This window comes from Thalassophryne amazonica, chromosome 4 (assembly GCF_902500255.1).
Source record: "Thalassophryne amazonica chromosome 4, fThaAma1.1, whole genome shotgun sequence".
Taxonomy (NCBI): domain Eukaryota; kingdom Metazoa; phylum Chordata; class Actinopteri; order Batrachoidiformes; family Batrachoididae; genus Thalassophryne; species Thalassophryne amazonica.
The window spans coordinates 115,691,973-115,706,930 of NC_047106.1; the positions used below are offsets into that span (position 1 = coordinate 115,691,973).

Below are 14,958 nucleotides of genomic sequence, written 5' to 3' on the forward strand. Positions count from 1 at the left end.
TTTGGAGACGGCTTATGGTAGAGAAATGAACATTCAATACACAAGTAACAGCTCTGGTTGACATTCCTGCTGTCAGCATGCCAATTGCACGCTCCCCTCAATCTTGCAACCTCTGTGGCATTGTGCTGTGTGATAAAACTGCACCTTTCAGAGTGGCCTTTTATTGTGGACAGTCTAAGGCACACCTGTGCACTAATCATGGTGTCTAATCAGCATCTTGATATGGCACACCTGTGAGGTGGGATGGATTATCTCAGCAAAGGAGAAGTGCTCACTATCACAGATTTAGACTGGTTTTGTGAACAATATTTGAGGGAAATGGTGATATTGTGTATGTGGAAAAAGTTTTAGATGTTTGAGTTCAATCTCATACAAAATGGGAGCAAAACCAAAAGGTTGGGTTTATATTTTTGTTGAGTGTACTTGAACACCAGTGAAAATCAATGTTAATATTTTGGTACAGTAGCCTTTGTTTGCAATTACAGAGGTCAAGCGTTTCCTGTAGTTTTTCACCAGGTTTGCACACACTGCAAGCAGGGATTTTGGCCACTCCTCCATACAGATCTTCTCTAGATCTTTCAGGTTTGGAGTTTCAGCTCCGTCCAAAGATTTTCTATTGAGTTCAGGTCTGGAGACTGTCCAGGACACTCCAGGACCTTGGAATGCTTCTTACTGAGCCCCCCTTAGTTGCCCTGGCTGTGTGTTTGGGGTCATTGTCATGCTGGAAGACCCAGCCATGACCCATCTCAATGCTCTCACTGAGGGAAGGAGGTTGTTTGCCAAAATCTCACAATACATGACCCTGTCTATCCTCCCTTCAATATGGTGCAGTCGTCTTGTCCCCTTTGCAGAAGAGCGCCTGCAGAGTATGATGTTTCCACCCCCATGCTTCACGGTTGGGATGGTTTTCTTGGGGTTGTTCTTATCCTCTAAACATGGTAAGTGGAGGTGATTCCAAAAAGCTCTATTCTGGTCTCATCTGACCACATGACCTTCTCCCATGCCTCCTCTGGATCAACCAGATGGCCACTGGTGAACTTCAAACGGGCCTGGACATGTGCTGGCTTGAGCAGGGGGACCTTGCTGCCCTGCAGGATTTTAAACCATGACAGCATCATGTGTTACTAATGTAATCTTTGTGACTGTGGTCCCAGCTCTCTTCAGGTCATTGACCAGGTCCTCCTGTGTAGTTCTGAGCTTTCTCAGAATCATCCTTACACCACAAAGTGAGATCTTGCATGGAATCCCAGACCGAGGGAGATTGCACCGATCCGTCTGTCAATCTCACGAGTGAGGGATGGATGGAGCGTGAGATTGATAGACGGATCAGTGCAGATGCTGCACTGATCCGACTATCAATCTCATTCGTCATGGATCGGTGCAGATGCTGCACCGATCCGTCTATCAATCTCACGCTCCATCCATCCCTCACTCGTGAACAAGACCCCGAGATACTTAAACTCCTCCACCTGAGGCAAGGACACCCCACCGACCTGAAGAGGGCAAGACACCTTTTTCCGGTCAAGAACCATGGCCTCGAATTTGGAGGTGCTGATCTTCATCCCGGATGCTTCACACTCAGCTGCAAATCACCCCAGTGCACGCTAAAGGTCCTGGTTTGACGAAGCCAACAGGACCACATCATCCGCAAACAGCAGAGATGAGATTCTGTGGTTTCCAAACCGGACCCCCTCTACACCCTGGCTGCTCCTAGAAATTCTGTCCATAAAGGTAATCATCAGAACCGGTGACAAAGGGCAGCCCTGGCGGAGGCCAACGTGCACTGGAAACCGGTTTGACTTACTACCGGCAATGCGAACCAAGTTCCTACTGCGGTTGTACAGGGACCGGATAGCCCTTAGCAAAGGACCCCGGACCCTGTACTCCCAGAGCACCCCCCACAGGGCGCCTCGAGGGACACGGTCAAACACCTTCTCCAGATCCACAAAGCACATGTGGCGTGGTTGGACGAACTCCCATGAACCCTCGAGCACCCGATGGAGGGTGTAGAGCTGGTCCAGTGTGCCGCGACCAGGACGAAAACCACACTGCTCCTCCTGAATCCGAGGTTTGACTATCGGTCGAATTCTCCTCTCCAGCACCCTGGAATAGACCTTACCGGCGAGGTTGAGGAGTGTGATCCCCATGTAGTTGGAACACTCCCTCCGGTCCCCCTTCTTAAACAGAGGGACCACCACCCCGGTCTGCCAATCCAGGGGTACTGTCCCCGACCGCCACGCGATGTTGCAGAGACGTGTCAACCAGGACAGTCCCACAACATCCAGAGACTTAAGGTACTCAGGACCGATTTCGTCCACCCCAGGAGCCTTGCACCAAGGAGCTTTCTGACCACCTCGGTGACTTCGGCCTGGGTGATGAACGAGTCCGCCTCTGAGTCCCCAGTCTCTGCTTCCTCTTCGGAAGACGTGACAATGGGATTGAGGAGATCATCGAAGTATTCCTTCCACCGCCCAACAACATCCCCAGTCAGGTTCAACAGCTCCCCACCCGCACTATAGACAGTGTTGGAGGAGAGCTGCTTCCACCTCCTGAGGTTTCGGATGGTTTGCCGGATGGTTTGCCCTCCCCCCCGGCACGCCAGATATGTTTGCGTGCCAGGGGGAGCATGCCAACTCATCTGGCTTTCTGCAACTCCACAGTCATGGGGCACTTAGACAAATTTCACATCCAGCTCGACAGTGATCATCTGCTGACTGTTGTCGTGTTAACAGTGAGAATGGCCACACATTTTCTAAGTGCCAAGCGAGTGGTGTTAGATGTCGTGTGTGTCAGCTGGAAGTTGTGTGACACCTGCCACGAGAGGGTTCGATGGGCTCTCACAGCGCACTCTCTGTCTTTCAGCCGCTGTTGTGTGCAAATAGTTGTAGCAACAGGTGTATGAGGCGTTGGAGGCAGCTACAATTTTAAAAGTTTTGCATACGATTCCTGCTTCACACGTACTTCATGTACAATTCGCTCCTTCACACATACTGCAAATGGCACTATGTGTGAAGGGGCCCTATGCTTATGTATTTTGGTTCAAGGATGAATGCCACAAAAACAGAAAGGTGATAGGACAAATATTTTTGGAGAAATTAGTGATATTATCTGACAGCAGTGAACAGTGGACGTTGATAATTACATTCTGGACTTACACACCATTCCAGAAGGGGCCGGTAAATCATCTATATATTAAAAGCGAAGTGGCCTCTGTGTACGTGTATGTGTGCGTGCGTGTGTGTACCTTTGAACACAGAGAAACTGTGGAGAGCTGACATTTGCTGTTTAGTATGCTTATGTATTTTGGGTCAAGGATGAATGCCACCAAAGGTAACGTTGATAGGACTAATATTTTTTGGAAAAATTACAGGTATTTCATAACAACAGTGAACAATGGACATTGATAATTACATTCTGGACTCATGCTCGACTCCAGCAGGGGGCAGTAAATCATCTCTATATTAAAAGCGAAGTGGCTTCTGTGTACATGAATGGGTGCGTGCGTACCTTCGAACACGGAGAAACCCGGGAGAGCTGACATTTGCTGTTTGGTATGTTTTTGGATTTTGGGTCAAGGATGAAAGCCGCCAGACGGAATGTTGATAGGACTAATGTTTTTGGATTACGTAACAACAGTGAACAATTGATGTTGATAATTATTACATTCTGGATTCAGACGCAATTCCAAATCATTTTAGAAACTTTACTACCACCTTTGAAAAATGTCAGCTACCTATTTTATAAACACTACCAATCTAGAGCCCGTGGATCCCACGGGCAACGAGCTAGTATATATAGTATATAGACAAAACAATGTTGGCAGTCTGCAACACCAATATGTGCCATCATATAGTGTCATCTTCTTCTCTGATGAATACACCCATTGCTAGTTTTTTCTGAAGTAAGGAATGGCTCTTTCACAATCCCTCAAAAATCTGCTCAGTCTTTAAGAGTTCAGTCCACTTGAATAGGGCTGCAACAAACGATTATTTGGATCATCGATGAATCTGATGGGGTTTCGACACGATTAATCGGATTAGCGGGGAATCTTTTAAAAATGTGCCAGGGAAACAATTTTTCATCTCCTTCCATCACTTTATTTAACAACAGAACATTATTTGAAAACTTAAAATACTTGAAATCAACAAATCATCAAATGTCCCTTGGCTGTTGAAATATAAAATAATAAAGAATAAAACAGTTTATAATAAAGAACAAAAATAATTATTTCAAATGGCACTGCTTTATCAAAGGGCTGAGTTGCCATAAAACAACATTGAAACATATAAATGTTATAAGTATATGGTGAAAAAGAGGTATTTTTGTTGCTGCAAATGAGCAATTAGCATAACAGTTAACCATAAACCTAAATCAAAAACTGTAGCCTGACTCATTATATGTGCAACATTCTCTGTATAATTGGTAAACTATGTGTCATTTCACAACGACGCATGTGACTCATGTCTCTTTCTCTAAAATTGTACTGTAGCATATTAGTTATTATTACTATTATTATTGTTGCTATTATTATTAATATATAAATAAAAATAAATTTAAAAATATTATAATTTGTAATACATTTGACTCTTTACGACAACAAACGCTGAGCCTTAATTATTATACAGAAAACAAATGCACAAACATGCTGAAATGCAGCAGCTTAATGCTAACTTTAACATTGAAACGCCATAGACATGCTAACATGTTAGCATCAGCGTTAGCATAAAATACATCTATCAACTGTTTCAGAAGACCATAACAGGTCAATTTAACAAAAAAGGTAAATATTCCTCATGGACATATGCTCTTTAGGGTTTTAGTGGGGAAAAATTAAGATAAAGCGAAATAAAGCACTCCTTCATTGGTTCAAGATTCAAAGCAAAGCACGGTTGATTATATGGAAGAAGCGAACATTTGCAGTAAAACAAAGTTATTTAGCAACTATTCGATGGCTAAATTAGTTGACAACTATTTTAATAATTGATTTTAATCGATTAACTTGATTAGTTGTTTCAGCTCTACACTTGAATAAGTACTTCCCACACAATACCTCACAATACAGTGCTCAGGACTCTTTCTTTGTCATAATAAGTAGGAGCCTCTTCAAGGAGGCTTGAATACACTTCTAAAGGCCGCTTCACACATAGTGCGAAGTTTGGATGAAGTGTGTTGTGTGGGCCGCTGAAGAGGAGGTACTGCTTGCCCACCACCACCAGATGGCGCCCTGCTTGGAGTGCGGGCTCCAAGCACGAGAGGGCGTCAGAGCCGCTGGGAGTGACAGCTGTCACTTATCAGCACCAGCTGTCAGTCATCACCATCACTATAAAGGCCGGACTACAACTCCACCTCCTCGCCGAGAAATCAGCTACCACTCGAGGTAACCTTCTCTGCGATTGATATTGTAACTAAACATTGTTCTGTGTGCAGCCGTGTTCCTGCGGGCTCTGTCTGAAGCTGGATTGGCGGATAGTGGGAGTGCGACGGTCTTCGCCTCTCACTCCATCCAGGGAAGAGACTAACAGGAGCTGCACGGGTGAAATTGTTTCTGGAGGTGGAGGTTCTACTTCCCGGAGGAACTAATCAAGGGACGATTACTGGGTGTGTCTTCACACACCCACCATTAACTGTTTCTGTTTCTGCCAACACTACCTGGTCTGACAGCTGGAGACGGTGGCCACCTGGGACTCGGGACTTGGCGGCTCCGGTGTTCTTCAGATTCGCTGGCGGTGGAAGCCGTGTGGGATCCGGCTCTTCTCTGGACAGACGTCTTCTATCCTCGAGCCTGGCCACACGTCACCTTGTATACGATTGACTGTACTCCTCTATTGTTATTGTCTGTATTACGTTGTGCAATTCACAACATTAAATTGTTACTTTTTGGCTCATCCATTGTCTGTTCATTAACGCCCCCTGTTGTGGGTCCGTGTCACTACACCTTCCCAACAGGATTTCTTGGCCAGCGTCATGGATCCCGAGGGGCGTCAACCATCGCTTGAACAGCCAATGGAAGAGCGAGGTGAACAGGCGTCAGCAGGAGGCGTGTTAGGTGAGCTGCAGCAAATCTTAACCGCTTTCACTGCTCGGTTGGACTTAGTCACTGAGCAGAATGTTATTCTCAATCGGAGGATGGAGGCTCTCACCGCCCAGGTGGAACCGCGTGCTCAGGGCGCTGCTGCAGCACCTCCTCCTGCTGACCGAATGCCAGACACAGACATTCCAGTGGTCATTCAACGAACCCCCCATCCTTCCCCTGAAGCATACATAAGCCCTCCGGAGCCGTACGGAGGTTGTGTCGAGACGTGTGCAGACTTCTTAATGCAGTTTTCGCTCGTCTTTTCACAGTGTCCTGTCACGTACACGTCAGACGCTAGCCGGGTGGCTTACGTTATAAATCTGCTTCGAGGAGAGGCATGCGCCTGGGCTACGGCGCTCTGGGAGCAGAATTCATGGCTCCTAATGACATATACTGGGTTTGTGAGGGAGTTCAGACAGGTGTTCGACCACCCTCATAGAGGCGAGACCGCTTCAAGCGTGCTGCTGTCGATAAGACAGGGGTGTCGGCGCACAGCTAAGCATGCAGTCGACTTACGCATCGCGGCAGCGCGAGCCGGCTGGAATGCTGTTGCGCTCCACGCCGCCTTCGTAAACAGACTGTCTCTGGTCCTTAAGGAGCACCTGGTGGCGAAGGATGAGCTGCGGGATTTAGACGGGCTTATCAACCTTATATAACCGATTAACAGAACACCAACGGGAGCGAGACGAAGGGCGTGGTCAGGCACAAGCTGTCCCTCTTCCTCCCGGGTCCGAAAGGGAGCCGTCTTCCCCACGCTCCACAGCCAGGGTACTCCACGTGACGACAGCTCCCCCTGCTGCCGTTGTTAGGGAAACGAGCAGGGCCAAAATGAGATCAGATCAGAGACAAAGGAGGCCGGTCCGTGGGGAGTGTTTTCTCTGCAGCTCAACCGAGCACACGCAGAAAAACTGCCCCAAACGGTCAAAACAGCAGCACTCGTCCTTAGAGACTGGGCTAAGGGTGGGTCATAATACTCACGCGGGGAAACCCCGACAATCTGCACGCATCCCAGTTACGATCCTGAGTGGGGATCTAACCCTTCACGCCCCAGCACTGGTGGACACGGGGTCAGAGGGTTATCTGCTGGATAGCAGATGGGCAAAGGAGGTTGGGCTCCCTCTAGTGGCCTTACCATCACCATTGTCGGTACGGGCACTAGATGGCACCCTTCTTCCACTAATCACACATCAGACACAGCCAGTGACAATGGTTGTGTCTGGAAATCACAGGGAGGAGATTGTGTTTTATGTAACACCTTCTACCTCCCGAGTGATTTTGGGTTTTCCATGGGTGGCCGTCTGGGGTTGTGACGCAGTGGAGCGAAACCTGCCACCGGGAGTGTTTAGGATCCTCGGTTCCACCCGGTGTGACAGCTAAGGAGGAGGTTAAAGTCCCCCCCAATCTGACGGCGGTGCCATTGATTTGATACCGGGCGCTGAGTACCCGTCCAGCAGGCTGTATAACCTCTCACGTCCGGAACGCAAATCAATGGAGACCTACATCCGGGACTCGTTAGCTGCCGGGTTGATCCGGAACTCCACCTCCCCGATGGGTACTGGTTTCTTTTTTGTGGGCAAAAAAGTCGGCGGACTCCGTCCATGCATTGACTACAGAGGGTTGAACGAGATCTCGGTTCGCAACCGATACCCGTTACCTCTGTTGGATTCAGTGTTCACGCCCTTGCATGGAGCCCAAATTTTCACTAAACTGGATCTTAGGAACGCTTATCACCTGGTTCGGATCCAGGAGGGAGACGAGTGGAAGACGGCATTTAACACCCCGTTAGGTCACTTTGAGTACCTGGTCATGCTGTTCAGCCTCACCAATGCGCCCGCGACGTTCCAAGCGTCGGTTAATGATGTCTTGCGGGACTTCCTGCATCAGTTTGTCTTTGTATATGTGGACGATATACTCATCTTTTCCCCGGATCCTGAGACTCATGTTCAGCATTTACGTCAGGTCCTGCAGCGGTTGTTACACCGGTTGTTTGTGAAGGGCGAGAAGTGCGAATTCCACCGTACTTCTTTGTCCTTGCTGGGGTTTATTATCTCCTCCAACTCCGTCGCCCCTGATCCGGCCAAGGTTGTGGCGGTGAGAGATTGGCCCCAACCAACAAACTGTAGGAAACTACAGCAGTTCCTCGGTTTTGCTAATTTTTACCGGAGGTTCATCAAAGGCTACAGTCAGGTAGTTAGCCCCCTGACAGCCCTGACCTCCACAAAAGTCCCCTTCACCTGGTCGGATCAGTGCGAAGCCGCGTTTAGGGAGTTGAAACGCCGGTTCTCGACTGCGCCAGTCCTGGTGCAGCCCGATCCAAAACGCCAGTTTATAGTTGAAGTGGATGCCTGTGACTCAGGGATAGGAGTCGTGCTATCCCAGAGCGGGGAGTCCGACAAGGTTCTCCACCCATGTGCTTACTTTTCCCGCAGGTTGACCCCGGCTGAAAGGAACTATGACGTCGGCAATCGGGAACTTCTTGCGGTGAAGGAGGCTCTGGAGGAGTGGAGACACCTGTTGGAGTGAGCTTTGGTACCATTCACGGTTTTCATAGACCATAGGAACCTGGAGTACATCCGGACCGCCAAGCGTCTGAACCCCAGGCAAGCCCGCTGGTCACTGTTCTTCGGGCGTTTTGACTTTCAGATCACATACCGCCCCGGGACGAAGAACCAACGGTCTGACGCACTGTCCCGGGTGCACGAGGAGGAAGTCAGGACCGAGCTGTCAGACCCTACAGAAACCATCATCCCCGAGTCCACTGTCATGGCCACCTTCACCTGGGACGTGGAGAAGACCGTCCGGGAGGCCCTGACATGGAACCCGGACCCGGGGACTGGACCGAAGGACAAGATGTACGTCCCACCAGAGGCCAGGGCTGCAGTCCTTGACTTCTGTCACGGTTCCAAGCTCTCCTGCCCCTCGGGGTGCGAAGAACCGTGGCAGTGGTCCGGCAGTGCTTCTGGTGGGCGTCTCTGGAAGCCGACGTCTGGGAGTACGTCCAGGCCTGCACCACCTGCGCCAGGGGCAAAGCCGACCACCACAAGATCCAAGGCCTCCTCCAGCCTCTGCCCGTGCCTCATCGCCCCTGGTCTCACATCGGCTTGGACATCATCATGGCCCTCCTGCTGTCCCAGGACATGACTGCCATCCTCACGATAGTGGACCGGTTCTCCAAGGCGGCCCACTTCGTGGCCCTCCCGAAGCTCCCGACGGCCCAGGAGACTGCAGACGTCCTGGTCCACCACGTTGTGCGTCTGCATGGGATTCCATCGGACATTGTCTCAGATCGTGGTCCTCAGTTCTCCTCCCAGGTCTGGCGGAGTTTCTGCAGGGAACTGGGGGCCACCATAAATCTCTCATCTGGGTACCACCCCCAGACGAACGGGCAGGCAGAGCGGATGAACCAGGAACTGGAGCAGGCCCTCCGCTGCGTGACCTCCGCGCAACCCGACGGCCCGGAGCAACCATCTGGCCTGAATCGAGTACGCTCATAATAGCCAAGTTTCATCTGCCACCGGCCTCTCCCCGTTTGAGGTATGTTTGGGGTACCAGCCCCCATTGTTTCCGCTAGTGAAGGGAGAGGTCGGGGTGCCCTCGGTCCAGGCCAGTTGAGGAGGTGCCGTCGGGTGTGACGTACCGCCCACTCTGCCCTGCTCAAAGCCCGGACGAGGGCTAAGGCCCATGCAGACCGCCGGCGTGCCCCGGCCCCTACGTATCAGCCCGGGCAGGTGGTTTGGCTATCTACAAAGGACATCCCCCTGCAAGTGGAATCCCAGAAACTGAAGGACAGATTCATTGGACCCTTCACCATCACCAAAGTCCTCAGCCCAGCCGCAGTGAAGCTGGCAGCTTCAGCTTCACTGCGGATCCATCCGGCTTTTCGCCTCTCACTCCATCCAGGGAAGAGACTAACAGGAGCTGCACGGGTGAAATTGTTTCTGGAGGTGGAGGTTCTACCTCCCGGAGGAACTAATCAAGGGACGATTATTGGGTGTGTCTTCACACACCCACCATTAACTGTTTCTGTTTCTGCCAGCAGTACCTGGTCTGACAGCTGGAGACGGTGGCCACCTGGACTGGGACTTGCGGCTCCGGTGTTCTTCAGATCTGCTGGCGGTGGAAGCCGTGTGGGATCCGGCTCTTCTCTGGACAGACGTCTTTTATCCTCGAAGCCTGCCCACACGTCACCTTGTAACGATTGACTGTACTCCTCTATTGTTATTGTCTGTATTCCATTGTGCAATTCACAACATTAAATTGTTACTTTTGGCTCATCCACTTGTCCGTTCATAATGCCCCTGTTGTGGGGTCCGTGTCACTACACCTTCCCAACAAAGTGCACCAGTTAGTGTGCATTGATGCAGGTAATCATTTGCAAACCGTTGTAATGTCGTCCCTGCCTCCAACATATACACCAGTTGCTATAACTATCTGCACACACAAGCGCCTGAAAGACAAAGTGTGCGCTGTGTGTACCCTCTTGGGGCAGGTGCTGGCCAAATTCCAGGTAACATGCAGGAACATCTAACACCGTGTGGCTAGTCGGCACTTTTGGCCGATAACAGACTGCAGAGAACCACTTTTCATACTCTCAGAGAATTTGTCTAAGTCCCACACGAGTGTGGCTTTGGTGTGTGCCTGAGATGACATGAGGTGTGTCTTCCCACTGAAGCGGCTGTGGAGATCTGTGGATCTAGACATTCCAGCTGGATACCACATACTGTGTTTGGATGGACATGGACAAACAACTGCCCACTGTGATGCTCGTGTGTTTGTTTGCTGTTATCAAGTGGACATGAATAAAAAGATATATAACTGTAGTGACGTGCTGCAGTGAGTGAACGCGCGCATGGTGCGCACATGGACAGGCTGCTCCCAGGTTGAAACGGGCCGTCAGATTAGAACACGCAGCAGGCAATCTCACTGTCACGTCACCCAACATGAGCTCTGTTCCACATAAAGCGGTCTGTCCTGCGGGCATTGCCCACCAGACCACACATGTTGCGGCCGGTTGGAGATGCACCAGCAGATGTGGACATGAATGAGACGACTGCGAACTGCTTCTCATTCATGTCATTCATGACTGTATGACTGTGACCATGGGTCATTAACAGAGAAACAGGTGGATCTATTTGTATTGTCACTTGATAAATGCAGTGTTTTTATATATTGTGTGATCTTTCATTTTTTTCTGATATGAGGTAGATTCCCACAGCTTTCAAAGAACCAGCTCTGTAGCTCAGTGGGAAAGTCTTTGACTGGTAATCAGGGCTTTTGGACAGCGCCAGTTAACGTCCAGTGGGTCGTATGTTGTTTTTTTTTTTTCCTACATAAGTGGCGCATGTGGTCCAACAGGTACCGGCTGTTTTTTTATATTTTCTCCACAATAAGCGGCGTGATGTCCCGCAGTTGGCACTGCTGTGTTCATGCCGAAAGACACCGGCGCATGCACGAACTCTCGCACCGGGTTAGTGCATGCCTGCCCGTTGGCGTGATATTTCGCCGTTTTCGTCCAAGCGCCATCCAAACTTTGCACTATGTTAAGGGGCCCCAATGCCTTCACGGTCAAAAGAGAACTCAGTTTTGTTGCACATCCATCTCTCATCCAAACAGTAATGACAGCGACCCCTTTGAAATAACTATCCATGTCATTTTTTTACCGTCCACAAAATTCGGTGAGCATTCATGCTTTAGAATTCTTGGGCCCTGGCACTCTATTTTTACAGGAAATTCTCTGTGTTTCTGTCATGTTCTTGTACATTCTGGGGCCTTACAAATCAATCAGTTAGGCACCTGTTTTAAAACATTCTATATTTCTTGTAATTTTAATGGCAATCCTATAGAAACATTTTAGCAAAACATAAACATATTACTCACATCTATATGGCAAGAAGAAACCAAAAATATCTATAAACAGCAACAACAAATGTCACACACAATTTGTGACTGTTGTATATTTCCTACTACCTCTTTCTTAAGTACTTAAATACTTGATACAGTAATACTAATATATACAACCCCAATTCCAATGAAGTTGGGACATTGTGTAGAATGTAAATAAAAACAGAATACAATGATTTGCAAATCCTCTTCAACCAATATTCAATTGAATACACCACAAAGACAAGATATGTAATGTTTCCAACTGATAAACTTTATTGTTTTGTGCAAATATTTGCTCATTTTGAAATGGATGCCTGCAACACGTTTCAAAAAAGCTGGGACAGTGGTATGTTTACCGCTGTGCTACATTACCTTTCCTTCCAACAACACTCAATAAGCGTTTGGGAACTGAGGACACTAATTGTTGAAGCTTTGTAGGTGGAATTCTTTCCCATTCTTGCTTGATGTACGACTTCAGTTGTTCAACAGTCCAGGGTCTCTGTTGTCGTATTTTGCGCTTCATAATGCTCCACACATTTTCAACGGGTGACAGGTCTGGACTGCAGGCAGGCCAGTCTAGTACTCACACACTTTTACTATGAAGCCACACTGTTGTAACATGTGGCTTGGCATTGTCTTGCCGAAATAAGCAGGGATGTTCCTGAAAAAGATGCTTGGATGGCAGCATGTGTTGCTCCAAAACATGGATGTACCTTTCAGCATTGATGGTGCCATCACAGATGTGTAAGTTGCCCATGCCATGGGCACTAATACACCCCCATACCATCACAGATGCTGGCTTTTGAACTTTGCGCTGATAACAATCTGGATGGTTTTTTTCCTCTTCTGTCCGGAGGACATGACTTCCATGATTTCCAAAAACAATTTGAAATGTGGACTCATCAGACCACAGCACACTTTTCCACTTTGCGTCTGTCCATTTCAAATGAGCTCGGGCTCAGAGAAGGCGGCGGCATTTCTGGATGTTGTTGATGTATGGCTTTTGCTTTGCATGGTAGAGTTTTAATTTGCACTTGTAGATGTAGCAACAAACTGTGTTAACGGATAATGGTTTTCTGAAGTGTTCCTGAGCCCACGCGGTAAGATCCTTTACACAATGGTGTCGGTTTTCAATGCAGTGCCACCTGAGGGATCAAAGGTCACGGTCATTCAATGGTGGTTTTCAGCCTTGCCGCTTACATGTAGAAAATTCTCCAGATTCTCTGCATCTTCTGATTATATTATGGACTGTAGATGATGGAATCCCTAAATTCCTTGCAATTGACCATTGAGAAACATTGTTCTTAAACTGTTATTTTTTCACGCAGTTGTTCACAAAGTGGTGATCCTCGTCCCATCTTTGCTTGTGAATGGCTGAGCCTTTTGGGGATGCTCATTTTATACCCAATCATGACACTTACAATTAGTGTCCTCAGTTCCCAAACACTTATTGAGTGTTGTTAGAAGGAAAGGTGATGTAACACAGTGGTAAACATACCACTGTCCCAAATTTTTTGAAATGTGTTGAAGGCATCCATTTCAAAATGAGCAAATATTTGCACAAAAACAATAAAGTTCATTAGTTTGAACATTAATATCTTGTCTTTGTGGTGTATTCAATTGAATATAGGTTGAAGAGGATTGCAAATCATTGTATTCTGTTTTATTTACATTTCACACAACATCCCATCTTCATTGGAATTGGGGTTGTACTTGATACAGTAATACTCTGTAGCTTTTTTTTTGGTATTTTCTCTGCAGTAGGGCATGAGTAACATGTATTTCATTCCTTTATGTTGATGTGTTCTAATGACAATAAATCTTCTAATTTTTTGAAGACCAATTAACTGATGTGTCTGGGTCATTGAAAAAGTATTATTAGGTGTTAGTATGTAAGTCTTCAGCAGTTTTTTAAATGAATGCCATTTCTTGCTCCGTTTGTCTTTTCAGTGGTGGTCGTGCTGGCCTTCATCGTCTGCTGGCTGCCATACCACATTGGCAGGAACATCTTTGCCCAGGTGGATGACTACGACACAGCCATGCTGAGCCAGAACTTCAACATGGCCTCCATGGTTCTCTGCTACCTCAACGCCTCCATCAACCCGGTAGTCTACAATCTCATGTCCCGTAAATACAGAGCCGCAGCCAAACGACTCTTCCTGCTGCACAGCAGACAGACGCACTGCAGCCAGAGAGATCTCAGCGTCATCGACCACATGTCCACCCTGAACAAAAGCCTGACTCGAGTCTAATGCCCGACAGCACTCTGAGCTGCCAACCAGACAGTTTACATCACTGGAGGTCTTCTTTACAGATCAGAAGTCACAATGAAACAGGATCCACACATGTTTTAGGAGGACTATTATTTCAGATATCAGGGCAGAAAGCTTCACTGCAGTTTAGTGTGAATTCATTCCATCACTCATGTCTTAAGTTGAGGCTTGATGATGAGTTCCAACAATGTTTGAGTTTTGTCAATAGGAAGTCTCATTAAAGCGGCAGGACATATTTTACAAAAAGAAAAATCCTAGTTGGATGTGAAGTGTGGCTAGATTACTGGATAGGCCTTGTCACCTTTTGTGCATGTGCAGTTCGGTTCATAACTAAGTGGACACTGACACAATTAACACTGTGGTTCTGTGTGTGTGCCACCATGACCAGTGTGATCAATTCAGGACATAGTCTGAGTGAAGACTGAGCTTTACTTTGAGGATATTATACAGTTGTGCTTTGATGTTTACACACACTCATCATGGAGATGAATGTCATTATAATTTTGGGGTTTTTAATGATGTCTTTGAACTGTTCTTTTGCCAGGGTGAAATGATTGTATAGCATACATAAATAATGGCTGTAAAAAAAAAACAAGAATTGGGATCACAAGCTTGAATTTATTTTGAGTCAGGGGACTAAATTATGCATACAGGCTCAAATATATACATACACCCCAAATGATATTTGGTTAAATGTCCTTTAGCAAGCTGCACCTCAACCAGACACTT

General features: G+C 47.7%; 1 pseudogene; it reads left to right on the forward strand.

The window, feature by feature from the left end:
- LOC117509262 overlaps nucleotides 1-14,749 on the forward strand; it is a 39,607-nt pseudogene extending 24,858 nt beyond the window's left edge.
- The last annotated feature ends 209 nt before the right edge of the window (nucleotides 14,750-14,958 follow it).